Below are 17,497 nucleotides of genomic sequence, written 5' to 3'. Positions count from 1 at the left end.
TTCTAATTTTTTAAATATTCCAATACGGAGTAAAATTGCCATTGGAAAACTTTGGAGTCAGTTTACTTACCGTATCACATACATATTCCTTTTCAAGGTTCTGGAGCGTTCTAGAAAGTTTCCCTTATGTACTCCTCTAGTGTTATGGTATTAATAATGTTGGTTTCAACATTTATGGGCGTACCTGAGATATAATGTTTTATTATTTGCCCATTCACCACCTTTGAGTCATTGCCTTCGGTGTTGTTGATCTTGATGGCACCGAAACGATAAACTTACTCGATAGTGTAAGGCCCTTCCCATTTAGAAAGAAGTTTTCCTGCAAAAAATCTTAACCGAGAATTGTATAGCAACACATGGTCACCTACATTAAACTCACGCTTTTTTTTCCTCTTGTCATGCCATATTTTAATGTTTTCTTTAAACAATTTGGCATTTTCGTAGGCTTGGGTTCTCCATTCATCGAGTGAGCTAACGTCAAATAACCTTTTTTCACCGGCAAGTTTAAAATCATAGTTGAGCTCTTTAATCGCCCAATAAGCTATATGTCCTAGTTCGAGAGGTAAGTGACATGCTTTCTCATAAACCATTTTATATGGAGACATACACATAGGATTTTTGTAAGCAATTCTATAAGCCCATAGTGCATCATCAAGTTTCTTAGACCAATTCTTTCTAGATATATTAACAGTCTTTTGCAAGATCAATTTTATTCCTCTGTTACTTAATTCTACTTGACCACTAGACTGAGGGTGATAAGGAGATGCAATCCTATGGTTAACATCATATTTAGCAAGCAATTTACGAAAAGCGCCATGAATAAAATGTGAACCACCATCAGTCATTAAATATCTAGGGACCCCAAACCTCAGGAAAATAACTTCCTTAAGCATTTTAATGGAAGTGTTGTGATCAGCACTACTAATTGGAATAGCTTCTACCCACTTAATAACATAATCAACAACAACAAAAATATGAGTGTACCAATTAGAGGATGGAAAAGGTCCCATATAATCAAATCCCCAAACATCAAATGGTTCAATAACAAGTGAATAATTCATTGGCATTTCCTGACGTCTACTAATGTTACCAATTCTTTGACATTCATCACAAGATAAGACAAACTTACGATCATCTTTCAAGAAAGTAGGCCAATAAAACCAAATTGTAATACCTTGTGCGCAGTTCTAACTCCAGCATGATGTCCTCCATAAGCCTCGGAGTGGCACTTGCATAGGGTCTGTTCCTATTCATGCTCAGGTACACAACGTCTAATAACACCATCTACTCCTTTATAAAGGTATGGGTCATCCTAGAAGTAATGTCTTAAATCATAGAAAAACTTTTTCTTTTGTTGGTATGTGAAACTAGGTGGTATAAATTTAGCAAGAATAAAATTAGCATAGTCTGCATACCATGGGGTACTACGAGAAGCATTTACAATAGATAATTGTTCATCAGGAAAGCTATCATCAATAGGTATTAGTTCATCAAGAATATTTTCTAACCTAGACAAGTTATCAGCTATGTGATTCTCAGCCCCTTTCCTATCAGTGATATATAAATCAAATTCTTGTAGCAGAAGAACCCACCTAATGAGTCTAGGTTGAGCATCTTTATTTTCCATAAGGTATTTAATAACAGCATGATCGATGTGAACAATTACTTTGGAATCAGCAATATAAGATCTGAATTTGTCACAAGTAAACACAACTGCTAAAAATTCTTTTTCAGTAGTGGCATAATTTATTTTAACATTGTCTAGAGTTTTACTAGCATAATGGATAACATTTAATTTCTTATTAGCTCTTTGTCCTGGAACAACACCAACATCATAATCACTAGCATCACACATAATTTCAAAGGGTAGGTTCCAATCAGGTGGTTGAACAATAGGTATAGAGATTAAGGCTTTCTTAAGTATTTGAAGTACTTCTACACAATCATCATCAAAAAACAAATGGAACATCTTTTTGCACAAGATTAGTGAGAGTCCTAGATATTTAGAGAAGTCTTTGATAAATCTCCTATAGAAACCAGCATGACCAAGGAAGCTTCTTATACCTTTCATATCTTTAGGACACGACATTTTTTCAATAGCATCAACTTTAGCTTTATCAACTTCAATACCTCTTTCACAGATTTTATGCCACAAGACAATACCTTCATTAACCATAAAGTGGCACTTCTCCCAATTCAAGAATAGATTAGTTTCTTCACATCTCTGCAAAACTCGATCAAGGTTTCTTAAGCAATCATCAAAAGAAGTTCCGTCAACGGAAAAATCATCCATGAAAACCTAAACAATCTTCTCACAAAATTCAGAGAGTATAGCAGTCATACATGTTTGAAGGTAGAAGGTGCATTGCATAAATCAAAAGGCATATGTTGGGGTTCAGGAACGACACCTATGGGATCCCTCGGGGAGTCCCTTCTGCAGTTGGCGGGGCATGGGGTTGCGCAAAGAGCGGGTCTAGAAGATCAGCGCAAGGGGATTTTTACCAAGGTTCTGGCCGCAAACGATGCGTAAAACCCTAGTCCTCCTTTGTGTGTATTTAGTGTTCTTGAGCTCCTGAACTAGCTGCGGTGCATGCCTAGTCCAAAAAGTCTGAATCCTTCCTTAGTACGCCTCGGGCCTCCTTTTATATGTCAAAAGGGGTTCCCACAGTGGCACACAGGAGGTGGAAAGTATGTACAGTGTACAAGTCTACTGCCTGGCACCGTAGGACAAACGCATTTAATGCGCTACCGACATGCCCTCTTGCTTTATCGGGGACGACAAAGAAGCTCGTCCCATCCATCGCTGGCTCACCTTTCTCTGACGTGCGTCCAGGCTGATGAGGCATGCAGCGCCACGTCGCTGGCTGGCTGCTGAGCTAGTCCGGTGGCAGGGTCTTCATGAAGATCTGCATGCCACCACACATGTGCTTGGCTAGTTGGCCTAGAAGTTGCATGCTGCCACGTAGGCGCTCGCCTACTTGGCGGCCTGGCCGCCACGTCGGAACAGGCGCGGGGCAGCGAAACTCTGGCAAGTGCGGGCCTGGTCTTGGCTCCGTAGGTGCCCCCGGCAAGGGTCTTGCCGGGGTCTCGTGGGCGTCCCCGGCAAGGGTCTTGCTGGGGGCTTGCGAGCGTCCCCGGCAAGGGTCTTACCGGGGGTCTTCGATCGTCCCCGGCAAGCGTCTTCTAGTGCTCATCTAGGCTTGCGGGCCTTTGGTTTTCTCAAAGATCTGCATGCCACCATGGAGGCACTCCTGAGCCTTGGTCTTGACGTTGCCGATGGCATCATAACTCTTAGGCTCAAGGGTGGCGGTCTTGCTGGTGTTGGGCAACTTGCCCCGGCAAGGCTCTTGCCGGGGCCATGTAGGCCGTCCCAACAAGGCTCTTGTCGGGGCCATGTAGGTCGTGCCGGCAAGGCTCTTGCCGGGGGAAGCCCATCTTGTCCCTTCGCTCTTCATGCTTCTGGCTTGAGTGTTGCCTCAGCAGTCTTGTACCTTCGCTTCCTCTGCCCTGCCAAGCCCGCCCCCAGGTGTGGCTACGATTGCCCGTGCACAAGTAAAGTGGTACAGAAAGGCCCCTACTTTTGTACACTGACAGGAGCCCCCAGGCCTGGGCCACACATAAGCGCAGAGCGTTGTAGAGCGTTGTTGGGCCAGGCCCAGAATGGTGTGTGGGCACGCGTGGCAGAGTTTTAACTGCGGTAACTCCTTCGCTAGTTGCGCTTCCCCACGACCCGCATTGAGTGTGTGATGTGGGGGTCATGCGTGGGGCAGCCGCAGCGCACTTGCGTCACCTCGTGGTGAAATAGTAAAGAGGCAGTCCGCGTCTTCCCCATAAAAAAGAGGAAGTCGTAGGGGCACGGCTCATTTACTAAGTGGACTCGGGTTGTGGACATCATGGTGCCCGCGCCCCACGATCACGGGATGGGAAACGACCGTTCCACTTGCCTCCCGAATCCTGGCTCGCCCACCATGTGTCCCCCATGCCTCAGGGAGGGTAGGTGGTGGACACGAAGGGCACGGGCCTTAATGCCTAGGTGTGAGGCCGGGCGCCGCTGATTGGAGCAGCGGGTCAGTCCTGATTCCTCGCTCCCCTGGTGACTGGATTTGTCGATTTAAGCGGACGCCCTCAGGTTGGGGGCCGAGCCCAGGCGCCGCCCCTCTATAAAGAGGGGAGAGGGATGGCTTCCTTCTGCATTCATCTCATCCTCACCTGGTCTCTTTCTTCCCTTCGCCATGGTGAGAGGGTGCGCCGGTGCTCCAGTGGCGGCGACGAGGGCTTCTGCTCGACAGCGTGTCCCCCCTCCTCCGGAGCCCATGGCAGCAGAGCCTGCTGTGAGAGGAAGAGGGGGGCGAGGCCGAGGCCACCGCGGCACTCGGGGGAGAGGAGGACGGGCAGCGCACCGTCCATGCTTCCGCCAGCGGCTCCCCCCCAATGGAGGGCCACGTCGGAGACCGGCCCCGTGAGTTCTTCATCAGGTTGTACAAGCTGGTGTGCAGTCACCTCCTCCCCACTCCATTCTCTCGGGAGATGGAGCTCGACCTGCCACAGGCCTTGAGGCTGCACACGAGGGGCTGCGGTAATGGATGCAAGTGGGTCGACGTTGACTTCCCTCCCCTCACGTCATGTATCTCCGCCGTGGGTGGAAGACTTTTGCCCGGGCCCAAAGCATGTCGGAGGGGCTCGTTCTCCATTTCACATTAATGGAGAACGGCCTGCTCTCCATCAAGGTCTTCGGGCAGTTGGGAACTCGCCTAAGGTGTTGCGCGGAGAGCTCCACCAATGACGAAACCTCCTCCTCGGGCAAGAGTGACGAGGGCGACAGCGACAACGACGATGAGGGTACCAAGCGGGAGGACGCTGATTCCAACTCCGGCTGACCATTGGCGGCAGCTCCGTCATTTGCGTCGTCCTCCTCCCTCGGCCACGCGCCCTGCCGAGGATCATCCTCGCCATGCTCTCCATCAGCGAGTTCCCCGTCGCCCCTTCTTGGCCTTCACCTGCCGCACTGATACGTCTCCGTCGTATCTATAATTTTTGATTGTTCCATGCCAATATTTTACAACTTTCATATACTTTTGGCAACTTTTTATACCATTTTTGGGACTAACATATTGATCCAGTGCCTAGTGCCAGTTCCTGTTTGTTGCATGCTTTTTGTTTCGTAGAATATCCATATCAAACGGAGCCCGAACAGGATAAAAACTGACGGAGATTTTTTTGGAATATATATGATTTTTGGGAAGAAAAATCCACGCGAGACGATGCCCGAGGGGACCACGAGGCAGGGGGGCGCGCCCCAAGGGGGTAGTCACGCCCCTCACCCTCGTGGCCACCCCGTAAGGCGGTTGGTGCCCTTCTTTCTCTGCAAGAAAGCTAATATCCGGATAGAGATCGTGTTAAAATTTCAGCCCAATCGGAGTTACGGATCTCCGAGAATATAAGAAATGGTGAAAGGGTAGAATCTGAGAATGCAAAAACAGAGAGAGATAGAGAGACAGATCCAATCTCGGAGGGGCTCTCGCCCCTCCCACGGCATGGAGGCCAAGGACTAGAGGGGAAACCCTTATCCCATCTAGGGAGGAGGTCAAGGAAGAAGAAGATGAAGGGGCCCCCTCTCCCCTTCTCTTCCAGTGGCGCCGGAGTGCTGACGTGGCCATCATCATCACCGCAATCTTCACCAACAACTTCACCACCATCATCACCAACTCTTCCCCCCTCTATGCAGCGGTGTAACCTCTCTCTTACCCGATGTAATCTCTACTTAAACATGGTGCTCAACGCTATATATTATTTCCCAATGATGTATGGCTATCCTATGATGTTTGAGTAGATCTGTTTTGTTCTATGGGCTATTTGATGATCAAGATTGGTTTGAGTTGCATGTTTTATTATTGGTGCTGTCCTATGGTGCTCTCCACGTCGCGCAAGCGTGAGGGATCCCCGCAGTAGGGTGTTGCAATACGTTCATGATTCACTTATAGTGGGTTGCGTGAGTGACTGAAACACAAACCCGAGTAAGGGGGTTGTTGCGTATGGGATAAAGAGGACTTGATGCTTTAACGCTATGGTTGGGTTTTACCTTAATGATCTTTAGTAGTTGCAAAGTCTTGTTAGAGTTCCAGTCATAAGTGCATATGATCCAAGTAGAGAAAGTATGTTAGCTTATGCCTCTCCCTCATATAAAATTGCAATAATGATTATCGGTCTAGTTATCGAATGCCTAGGGACAAATAACTTTCTCGTAACAAAAAGCTCTTTACTAAAACTAACTTAGTTGCGTCTTCATCTAAACAGCCCCTACTTCTTATTTACGCGCTCTTTATTATCCTGCAAACCTATCCAACAACACCTACAAAGTACTTCTAGTTTCATACTTGTTCTAGGTAAAGCGAATGTCAAGCATGCGTAGAGTTGTATCGGTGGTCGATAGAACTTGAGGGAATATTTGTTCTGCCTTTAGCTCCTCGTTGGGTTCGACACTCTTACTTATCAAAAACTGTTGCGATCCCCAATACTTGTGGGTTATCACCCACCTGGGAGGAAAGGGGCAAGAACAGGGATCACGGGGCACTTATCTCTTTTTTCTAAACTTGTAGGCATTTGACGAATTTTAATTTCTAAGTAATGTAATCTCTCGAGCCCATGCTTATGTTCTACAACATCTGTACTTGTACCAGCATGTTAATGAAAAAGACTAGCCTTGCCAGGAACCCATGCACGGATACGCTCGTGCAGAGGCAAAATGCCTCCTTAACGCAAATAAACAAGTCCTCCCAGCAAGCCGTCCTGCCGGCACCCTCTGTGCCTGCAGGAGAATCACATCTGCCGGGTTACAGACAAAGGGCCCAGCCGCCCGTCCATCTCCTTTTAGCAAGGGCTACTACGACCACTTTGACCGAAGCAGCGTTCGGGTCGGGAATGGGAGCACCCGGGTTTTCAAAAGAGAGTGGCAAGGTTTTCTAATGCACAAGTTACAGGTTACGAACATGGATGGGCAAGAGGTAAACTTTATCTGTTTGGTTTGCCGGGGATCGCCATGTCGGGCGGTCTTCTCAACTTCTTGCCTGAGCCGGGTCCTTGGCGGGATCAAGCGTCCTTGCCGCGGCTGCAAGGAAGAGAGGGCAAGAGCATGGACCCTTGGCATCCCATTATCACTTGTTGGAATCAAAAAGTAGTACAATACCCTGGATAAGCATGCATATATGTATACACATAGCTATGGAAATCAACATGAAACTGTACATACTAAGGGTTTCTTTCCCTGACTGCATGCAGGGTCTACGCCTGGCTTTGTACATAGGGTTACATGCCTTGCCGGCAAGGCTAGTATAAAAAGGGGGTTGTTGGGGCTCCCGGCAACCGCGCCTTAGGGGTAAAACTTGCGAAGATGTTCGATGTACCAGGAATTTCTCACTGGAATGCCATCCTTGATCTCCAAGCGGACTGCATTGGGCCTGGTGACTCGTATTACCAGATAAGGGCCTTCCCACTTTGGCGTCAACTTGTTTGAATTCTTGGCGGATTGGATTCGCCGAAGAACAATGTCGCCTTCCTCAAGGCTTCGGGCGTGAACCTTATGGCTATGGTAGCGGCGCAAGGCTTGCTGGTAACGAGCGGCTCGCATAGCAGCCTGAAGACGATCTTCCTCAAGGAGCGTCACATCGTCTTGGCACAACTGCTCTTGCTCAACCTCATTGTAAGCGAGCACTTGAGGTGACCCGTATATGAGTTCCGTGGGGAGAACTGCTTCTGCCCCGTACACCAGGGCAAAGGGTGTCTGGCTAGTGGCTTGATTTGGTGTCGTTCTGATCGACAAAAGAACTGTTGGCAACTCATCAATCGAGCGCCTTTCGCACTTGTGCAGCCTGTCAAAAGTTCTGGTTTTGAGGCCCCGCAGCACTTCCGCATTCGCCCTCTCAGCCTGGCCATTGCTTCTCGGATGAGCAACAGAAGCAAAACAAACCTTGCCGCCGAGGTCTTGAAGGTGCGTCTTGTGAACTGCGTGCCATTGTCGGTGATGACTCTATTTGGCACACCGAAACGGTAAACTAGTCCCTTGAAGAACTTGACGGCTGATTGTGCTGTCACCTTTCTCACCGGTTCCAATTTCCGGCCACTTTGTGAACTTGTCGATTGCAACGTAAAAGTACTCCAAGCACCCGATAGCACGGGGAAAGGGGCCCAGTATGTTGAGCCCCAAGACAGAAAAGGGCTAGGAAAGAGGTATTGTCTGAAGGGATTGGGCTGGCTGATGAAGCTTCTTTGAATGGAATTGGCACGCTTCACACTTGGTTACTAGTGTAGTTGCATCCTGGAGAGCGGTGGGCCAGAAGAAACCTTGCTGGAACACTTTTCCGGCAAGGGCCCTTGACCCTATGTGAGAGCCACACATACCTCCATGTATCTTTGCCAAGAGCTCTAGTCCGTCCTCCCGAGGAATGCACTTCAGTTTCACGCCGTTCGATCTCCTTCTATATAGGGCATCATCCACAAACTGGTACATGCTGGACCGATGGGCTACTTTATCTGCCTCTTCCTGTTCCTCGTGGAGTTCCCCTGTTTGGAGGAAGCGGACGGTGTGGTGCGCCCATGCCGGATCTTGGGGCTCGGCGACAAGGACTAAAGGCTCATCTTAGGCTGTAGGGGCAGCTCCTTCTACGGTTGGGGCTTGGGGCCCCGCCAGAGGTTGCTGCTCCCCGGCAAGCTTGGGGCACCCGGCAACGTCCTTGCCGGCAGATCCTGGGTGATCAGCGGGAAAGTACTTGCCGGGGCCTGCCTTCCTTCGCTTGTTTTGTCCTGCTGGTGGCTTAATGGATGGCTGGGTCAACTGAAGCACAAAGGTACCTGGTTCCATAGGCAACTTGAGGGCAGCGCATTTCGACAAGTTGTCGGCAATGATGTTTTCCGCTTGGGGAACATGCTCTACTTGCAGACCATCAAAATGCTCTTCCCGCTTCCTCACCTCATCCACATAAGCCTCCATCAACGGGCTCTGGTAATCCTTGTTGACTTTCTTGACGACGAGCTGCGAATCACCTCTGATGAGCTTCCTGATTCTGAGGTCTTCCATGATCCTGAGACTGGCAAGCAATCCCTCGTACTCCGCCATGTTGTTCGTTGACTTTTACTAGGGGAAGTGCATCTGGACCACATACTTGAGGCGCTCTCCGATGGGTGCGACGAGTAGCATGTCGGCACCAGCACCTTGCAGCGAGAAAGCTCCGTCAAAGTACATGATCCAATCTCGGCTCGTCTCCTTGCCGGGAAGGGCGGTCTCTCAAACTTCTTCGTCTGGCATTGAGGTCCATTCCACTATGAACTCTGCCAAGGCTCGGCTCTTGATTGTTGAAGTGCTTTCAAATTTTAGGTCGAAGCTTGACAGTTCCAATGCCCACTCCACAATCCTCCCAGTCGCATCCAGATTGTGCAAGATTAGTTGCAAAGGGAGGCGGGTGACGACGGTGATCTCATGCGCTTGGAAATAGTGACACAACTTTCTCGAGGCCATAAGAAGGCCGAAAAGTAGCTTCTGTATGCTAGAATATCTTGATCTAGCCCCTGCAAGAGGGAACTAACAAAATAAACTGGGTGCTGCACCACCTTCTTCTTCTGTTCGACTTTGCCCGCTTGCGCGGACTACGTCTTGCCGGGACCAGGCTCTGTCAGGGGGTTCTGCCTTGCCGGCATCAGGCCCTGTCGGGGAGATCTTCGGTGTCAAAAATAATAGGCGTGCTGGACCACTTTAGTGGCCTCTGGGCGTCGACTGATGGCTCCACCATAGTGACTTCACGCGTCCACTGCTTCAGTTGGCAGTGAGAGGTGTGCAGCGAGGCGCCACCGTCAACGCACATGGCCTCCGTAGCTTTCTAGAACTCGTGTTTGCCGTACTCATTGTCCTAATCATGACCATCATCTTCCTCCTTCTTGTCACGGCCCTGAGTGGGCATCTCTTGCTGGACCCCTCGACTGCCACGCTTCTTGCCGGACCCCTCAGCACCATCTTGGCCCTTCTCCTTATCGCGCCTCTCATATTTAGCTTTCAGCTTCTCTACAAGTAGCTCAACCTGTCGAAAATTCTGGAGGTCATGGCCTTTCGTGCGGTGGATCTTGCAGCACTGCTTGTTGGAGCCTCCTGGCTTGTCAGCAGCCGCTAAGGCCTGACAGGCGGCGCACCCGGAAACTTCCTTGCCGGGGTCGTTAACCTTGGCCTTCTTAGCGGTGGCGGGGTCACCGGATCCCTCGACGGCAAGCACGGTCTTGCCCTTACGCCTCCTATTGCAGCGTCGGCCCTTCTTTGCGGGGCGACGGCGTCTTCGTCCGTGGAGTCAGTTTCCGCGCCGGCATCTTCGTCGGGGTACTCCCTTCCTTCTTCAACCCAAGCGCACCTATCAGCCAACTCGGCTACATCCTTAACCTTGTTCATCGCTAGCTCCTCGCGCATCTTGCGGTTGCAAACATTCTGATGGAATGCACTGATGACAGCGGCGGGATGAACATCTGGGATGTTGTACTGCACACGGCTAAACCTTTGTATGTACTTGCACAGGAACTCGCCGTCCTTCTGGGGGATGACATGCAAATCACTCTCCTGGCCAGGAGCTCGGTGCCTCCGGTAAAGGCGCCAACAAACTCGTGGCACAAATCCGACCAAGAGATGGAATCCAGTGGCAGGTGCATCAACCATGAGATGACGTTGGGCTTAATTGCCAAGGGGAAATAATTGCCAACCACCATATCGTCGCGAGCCCCGGCAGCTTATATCACGATGGTGTAGATGCTGAGGAACTCCGATGGGTGAGTCTTACCGTTGTATTTTTCTTCGACATCAAGCTTGAACGTGCGGTGGGTGGGCCACTGGAACTGCCGCAGCTCACGGGTAAAGGCTGGACAACCCACCTCATAAGGTAGGTCACCGACACCCCCCGACGCTGGGCGGTCCATAGTGGGTCTCGCGCGCCTATCTGACTGATGGCGCGTGTCTCGCCATCGCTCGATAGTGGTCCGAGCGTCTTCCTGAGCTCACTCCTGAAGGACTTGACGTTGGTCACGGCAGGCTCGTGGGTTGGACGACGCTATAGAAACATTGTCACGGGCGTTGGCCCGGCGAGCCAGTGGCTGCTATCGCGGCCGTGGGGGAGGAGAGTGCACCATGGTTGCAGCGTCCCCGGTCCACCAACCGCCGGCACGAGGGTCCCGCTAGGCGTGGCTCGTCTTTGTTGGCGAAGCTGATGAGGCTTCGAATGGTGGCCCTCCACTCGTCGAGCTTCTCCGCTGCTGGAGGGAAGTCGAGGAGTAGTTGCACACGTGCCAACGCTTCCACTGGCATGGGTGGTGGCGAAACCTGTGTGGACCATGACGCGCTCCGACTTCTAACCACGTTAGAAGGAGCTCTATCACGGTCTCGCTGTCGCGCGCTGTTTCCACCAGCGTCTGGGCGCGCATGCCGGCCTGGTGCGTCTTGAGAGTGATGCAAAGGGCTCTTCCTGCGGCGGTGTCCGAAGGCACCGACATTGTGGTGTTGCTCGTAACACGTGGCCTGGGAAGGTCACGGCACGGGCGTCGGCTGGGGCGTTCAGGAGGTCGCCGCGCCACCCGTGGGCAGCATGGCCCCGCCCCCGGGCCTAGCGGCGCGCGGCTTGTCATCTCGGGCACGCACGACGCTGCTTGCCTGGCTCCGATTGCCAGAGTGTCGTGGATGCTCGCGGGCCACGTCTCCGCCACCATCCGCGACCGCTCTATCGCCCGCCAGCGCTGGGACGGGTGGCTCGGCCCTAGACGAGCCAATCGCCGTGATCGCCTTCTTCTTGGGAGCCATCGCGATGAAGGATTCGATGATTTGACTTCAAAACCGGATTGTCACAGCCTCAACGCCCCCTACCTGGCACGCTAAAGATGTCGGGGTTTAGGAACGACACCTATGGGATCCCTCGGGGAGTCCCTTCTACGGTTGGCGGGGTGTGGGGATGCGCAAAGAGCGGGTCTAGAAGATCAACACGAGGGGATTTTTACCCAGGTTCGGGCCGCAAACGATGCGTAAAACCCTAGTCCTCCTTTGTGTGTATTTAGTGTTCTTGATCTCCTGAACTAGCTGCGGTGCATGCGTAGTCCAAAAAGTCCGAATCCTTCCTCAGTACGCCTCGGGCCTCCTTTTATATGTCAAAAGGGGTTGCCACAATGGCACACAGGAGGTGGAAAGTATATACAGTGTACAAGTCTATCTCCTGGCACCGTAGGACAAATGCATTTAATGCACTGCCGACGTTCCCTCTTGCTTTATCGGGGACAACAAAGAAGCTCGTCCCATCCATCGCCGCCTCGCCTTGCTCTGACGCGCGTCCAGGCTGATGAGGCATGCAGCGCCATGCTGGCTGGCTGGCTGCTGAGCTGGTGCGGTGCCAGGGTCTTCACGAAGATCTGCATGCCACCACGCAGGTGCTTGGCTAGTTGGCCTAGAAGCTGCATGCTGCCATGCAGGCGCTCGCCTAGTTAGCGGGCTGGCCGCCACATCGGAATGGGCGCGGGGCAGCGAAACTCTGGCAAGTGCGGGCTTGGTCCTAGCTCCGTAGATGCCCCCGGCAAGGGTCTTGCCAAGGGCTTGTGAGAGTCCCCGGTAAGGGTCTTGCCGGGGGTCTTCGGTCATCCCCGACAAGATCTTGCCGGGGGTCTTCATCTTCTAGTGCTCATCTAGGCTTGCAGGCCTTTGGTTTTCTCAAAGATCTGCATGCCACCATGCAGGCGCGCCCGAGCCTTGGTCTTGACGTTGTCGATGGCGTCATAACTCTCGGGGCTCAAGGGTGGTGGTCTTGCTGGTGTTGGGCAACTTGCCCCGGCAAGCCGAGCCTTGGTCTTGACGTTGCCGATGGCGTCATAACTCTCGGGCTCAAGGGTGGCGGTCTTGCTGGTGTTGGGCAACTTGCCCCGGCAAGGATCTTGCCGGGGGAAGCCCATCTTGTCCCTTCGCTCTTCATGCTTCTGGCTTGAGTGCTGCCTCAGAAGTCTTGTACCTTCGCTTCCTCTGCCCTGCCAAGCCCGGCCGCAGGTGTGGCTACGACTGCCCGTGCACAAGTAAAGGGGTACATAAAGGCCCCTACTTTTGTACACCGACAGCATACATCTATAAGCAAATGTACCAAAAGGACAAGTAAAAGTGGTTTTTCTCTTGATTCTCTCGTGACACAGGTATTTGGGAAAAACCAGAGTATCGATCTAGAACGCGAAAATGTGTATGTTTTGATAGTCTTTCTAGCATTTGATACATAAAAGGTAGAGGACAATGATCTTTCCTAGTAGCTTTGTTTAATTTTCTGAAACCAATTACCATTCTATAGCCCGTGACAATTCTTTGTGGGATAAATTCATTTTTATCATTAGGAACAACATTAATACCTCCATTTTTGGGGGCACAATGAACAGGACTTACCCATCTACTATCATCTATGGGATAAATTATACCCGCTTCCAGAAGCTTTAATATTTCATTTCTTACCACTTCTTTCATTTTTGGAGTTAACCATCGCTCGTGATCAAAAACTGGTTTAACATCAGGCTCCATATTAATTTTATGCTAACATAGGGTGAGACTAATGCCCTTAAGATCATCAAGAGTATATCCAATAGCGGCACGATGCTTCCTTACAGTTTTCAATAATCTCTTTTCTTCATGTTCTGAAAGGTTAGCACTAATAATAACAGGATATATCTTCTTTTCATCAACATAAGCATATTTAGAGTATCAGGTAACTGTTTAAGATCAAACACAGGATCACTCTTGGGTGGTAGAGGATCTCCAAGAGTCTCAACAGGCCAATTGTGTTTCAAAACAGGCATTTGTTTAAAGAATATTTCATCTATTTCGTTTCTTTCATTCATAAACATATCATTTTTATGGTCTAGCAAATATTGTTCTAAAGGATCAGTAGGAGGCACGACAATAGAAGCAAGACCAATACTTTCGTCTTTACTAGGCAATTCTTTATCACGCGGTTGTCTATGGAATTTGGAGAAATTAAACTCATGAGACACGTCCCCAAAACATACATTAATAGTTTCTTTCTCACAGTCTATCCTAGCATTAACCGTGTTCAAGAAAGGTCTGTCGAATATAACGGGACAAAAATCATCTTGTGGGGAACCAAGAACTAGAAAATCAGTAGGGTATTTTATTTTCCCACACAAGACCGCAACATCTCTAACAATCCCAAGTGGTGTGACACTATCTCTATTAGAAAGCTTAATAGTAACATCAATATCTTCTATTTCAGTAGGTGCAATATCATTCATAATTTCTTGATATAAAGTAAAAGGGATTGCACACACTAGCACCCAAATCACATAAGCCATTATAACAATGATCTCCTATTTTAAAAGAGACAACAGGCATGCCAACAACAGGTTTATGTTTATCTTTTTCATCGGGTATAGCAATTCTAGTAGCTTCATCACAGAAATAAATAACATGCCCATCGATATTATCAACCAAGAGATCTTTAACCATATCAACATTAGGTTCAACTTTAATTTGTTCAGAGGGTGTAGGTGTTCTTGTATAACTCTTTCGAACTACAGTTGAAGCTTTAGTATGTTCTTTTCTCCTAACAGGAAAAGGTGGTTTCTCAACATAAGCAGTAGGAATAACTGGATCAGCATTATAAGTAATGGTTTCTTCTTCAACTTTAATGGGTTCTAATACTTTTAATTCAATGGGAGGATGATATTTAAACCACTTCTCTTTAGGGAGATCACCATGAGTAGCAAATGATTCACAAAAAGAAGCTACTATTTCAGAGCTAAGTCCATATTTAGTGCTAAATTCACGAAAAACATCGGTATCCATAAAAGATTTAACACAATCAAACTCAAGGTTTATACATGACTCCTTACCTTCGTCGAGCTCCTAATCTTTAGAGTTGCATTTAATTATTTCTAAAAGATCCTATTTGAATTCAATAGTCTTCTTCATAAAAGAACCAGTACAAGAAGTATCGAGCATGGATTGATCATTACGAGAAAGCCGAGCATAAAAATTATGTATAATAATTTATCTTGAGAGCACATGATTGGGACATGAATATAGAATTAACTTAAGCCTCCCCCAAGCTTGAGCGATACTCTCTCCTTCATGAGGCCAAAAATTATATGTATAATTCCGATCACGATGAACCAGATGCATGGGATAAAACTTCTAATGAAATTCCAATTTCAATCGGTTGTAATTCCAAGCTCCAATATCATCGCATAGCATATACCATGTCAATGCCTTTCCCTTTAAAGATAAAGGGAATACCTTCTTCTTGACTTCATCCTCGGGTAAACCTGCAAGCTTAAATAATCCATAGACTTCATCCACATAGATTAGATGCAAATCAGGATGTAGTGTTCCATCTCCTGCATAAGGATTAGCTAGCAGTTTCTCCATCATACCCAAAGGAATTTAATAATAAATATTCTCAGTAGGTGTAGTAGGTTGAGGATAAACTTCCTACTCTTCTGGTTGAGGTGAAGATACGCCGAACAAGCCCCTCAAAGGATGATTTTCCATAGTGACAAGTGATAGTAAATTTCAACAGGTAGTATAAATGTTTCCTAACCAAATTCCACTTACCAGAAGCGCTCCACTCCCCAGTAACAGCGCCAGGAAAGAGTCTTGATGGCCCAAAAGTATAGGGGCTCAATTGTAGTACTTTCTATAAGTAAGAGTGTCGTACCCAACGAGGAGTGGAAGGAAATGACAAGCGGTTTTCAGCAAGGTATTCTCTGCACACAGTGAAATTATTGATAACAGATAGTTTTATGATAAGATAATTCGTAACAGGTAACAAGTAACAAGTGTAACAAAGGTGTAAAAAGGTGCCCAATCCTTTTCATAGCAAAGGATAAGCCTACACAAACTCTTATATAAAGCAAAGCGCTCATGAGGACACATGGGAATTAATGTCAAGTTAGTTTTCATCATGATCATATGATTCGGGTTCGTTACTTTGATAATTTGATATGTGGGTGGACCGATGCTTTGTGTTGTCCTTACTTGGACAAGCCTCCCACTTATGATTAACCCATCTCGCAAGCATCTGAAACTACAAAGTAGAATTAAGATAAATCTAACCATAGCATGAAACATGTGGATCCAAACCAGCCCCTTACGAAGCAACACATAAATAGGGTTTAAGCTTCTGTCACTCTAGCAACCCATCATCTACTTATTACTTCCCAATTCCCTACCCTAGGCCCAAATCATGGTGAAGTGTCATGTAGTCGATGTTCACATAAAACCACTAGAGGAAAGACAACATACATCTCATCAAAATATTGAACGAATACCAAATTCACATGATTACTTATAACAATACTTCTCCCATGTGCTTAGGAACAAACGTAACTACTCACAAAGCATGTTCATGTTCAAGATCAAAGGGGTAATAAATATCATTAAGGATCCAAACATATGATCTTCCACCAAATAAACCAACGAGCATCAACTACAAGGAGTAATCAACACTACTAGCAACCCATAGGTACCATTCTGAGGTTTTGCGACAAAGATTGAATACAAGAGATGAAATAGGGTTTGAGAGGAGATGGTGTTGGTGAAGATGTTGATGGAGATTGAACCCCTCTCGATGAGAGGATCATTGGTGATGATGATGGCGATGATTTCCCCCTCCCGGAGGGAAGTTTCCCCAACAGAACAGCTCCGCCGGAGCCCTAGATTGCTTCTGCCTAGGTTCCGCCTCGAGATGGCGACGCTTCGTCCCGAAAGCTTCCTTGTGATTTTTTTTCTAGGTCAATACCTTTCATATAGCAGAATATGGGAACCAGATGGTGGCCAGGGGGCCCACAAACCCTGGGCGTGCGCCCTAGGGGTAGGGCGCGTCCCACAGGCTTGTGGCCAACTGGTGGGTCCCCTTCTATAACTTCTTCGCCCTATATTTTTTATATATTCCAAAATAATTCTCCGTAAAGTTTCGGGACATTTGGAGTTGTGCAGAATAGGCATCTCAGATTAGCTCCTTTACGGTCCATAATTCTAGCTGTCGACATTCTCCCTCTTCATGTAAATCTTGTAAAATAAGAGAGAAAAGGCATAAGTATTGTACCATAATGTGAAATAACAGCCTGTAATGCAATAAATATCAACATAAAAGCATGATGCAAAATGGACGTATCATGCTCCAAGAAAAACTCATATCATGTGACGAATAAAAATATAGCTCCAAGTGAGGTTACCGATAATGTTGGAGACAAAAGAGGGGATGCCATCTTGGGCATCCCCATTCTTAGGGTCTTGTCACTCCTTATTCTCCTCATATCGATATCTCACCCAAAACATGAAAACTTCAATCACACAAAACATAACGGAACTTCGTGAGATAGGTTAGTATGATAAAGACAAATCATTCACTTTCGTACTGTCAAATACAAGATTAATTATTTCTCTCACACAATGCCTGTTTTAACTTATCATTTCCACAATTTATTTTGAGCAATATAAGCCATAGAA

Source organism: Triticum urartu, chromosome 7, assembly GCF_003073215.2.
Source record: "Triticum urartu cultivar G1812 chromosome 7, Tu2.1, whole genome shotgun sequence".
Taxonomy (NCBI): Eukaryota; Viridiplantae; Streptophyta; class Magnoliopsida; order Poales; family Poaceae; genus Triticum; species Triticum urartu.
The sequence above is the reverse complement of the archived record's forward strand: the minus strand, read 5'-3'. Positions refer to the sequence as shown.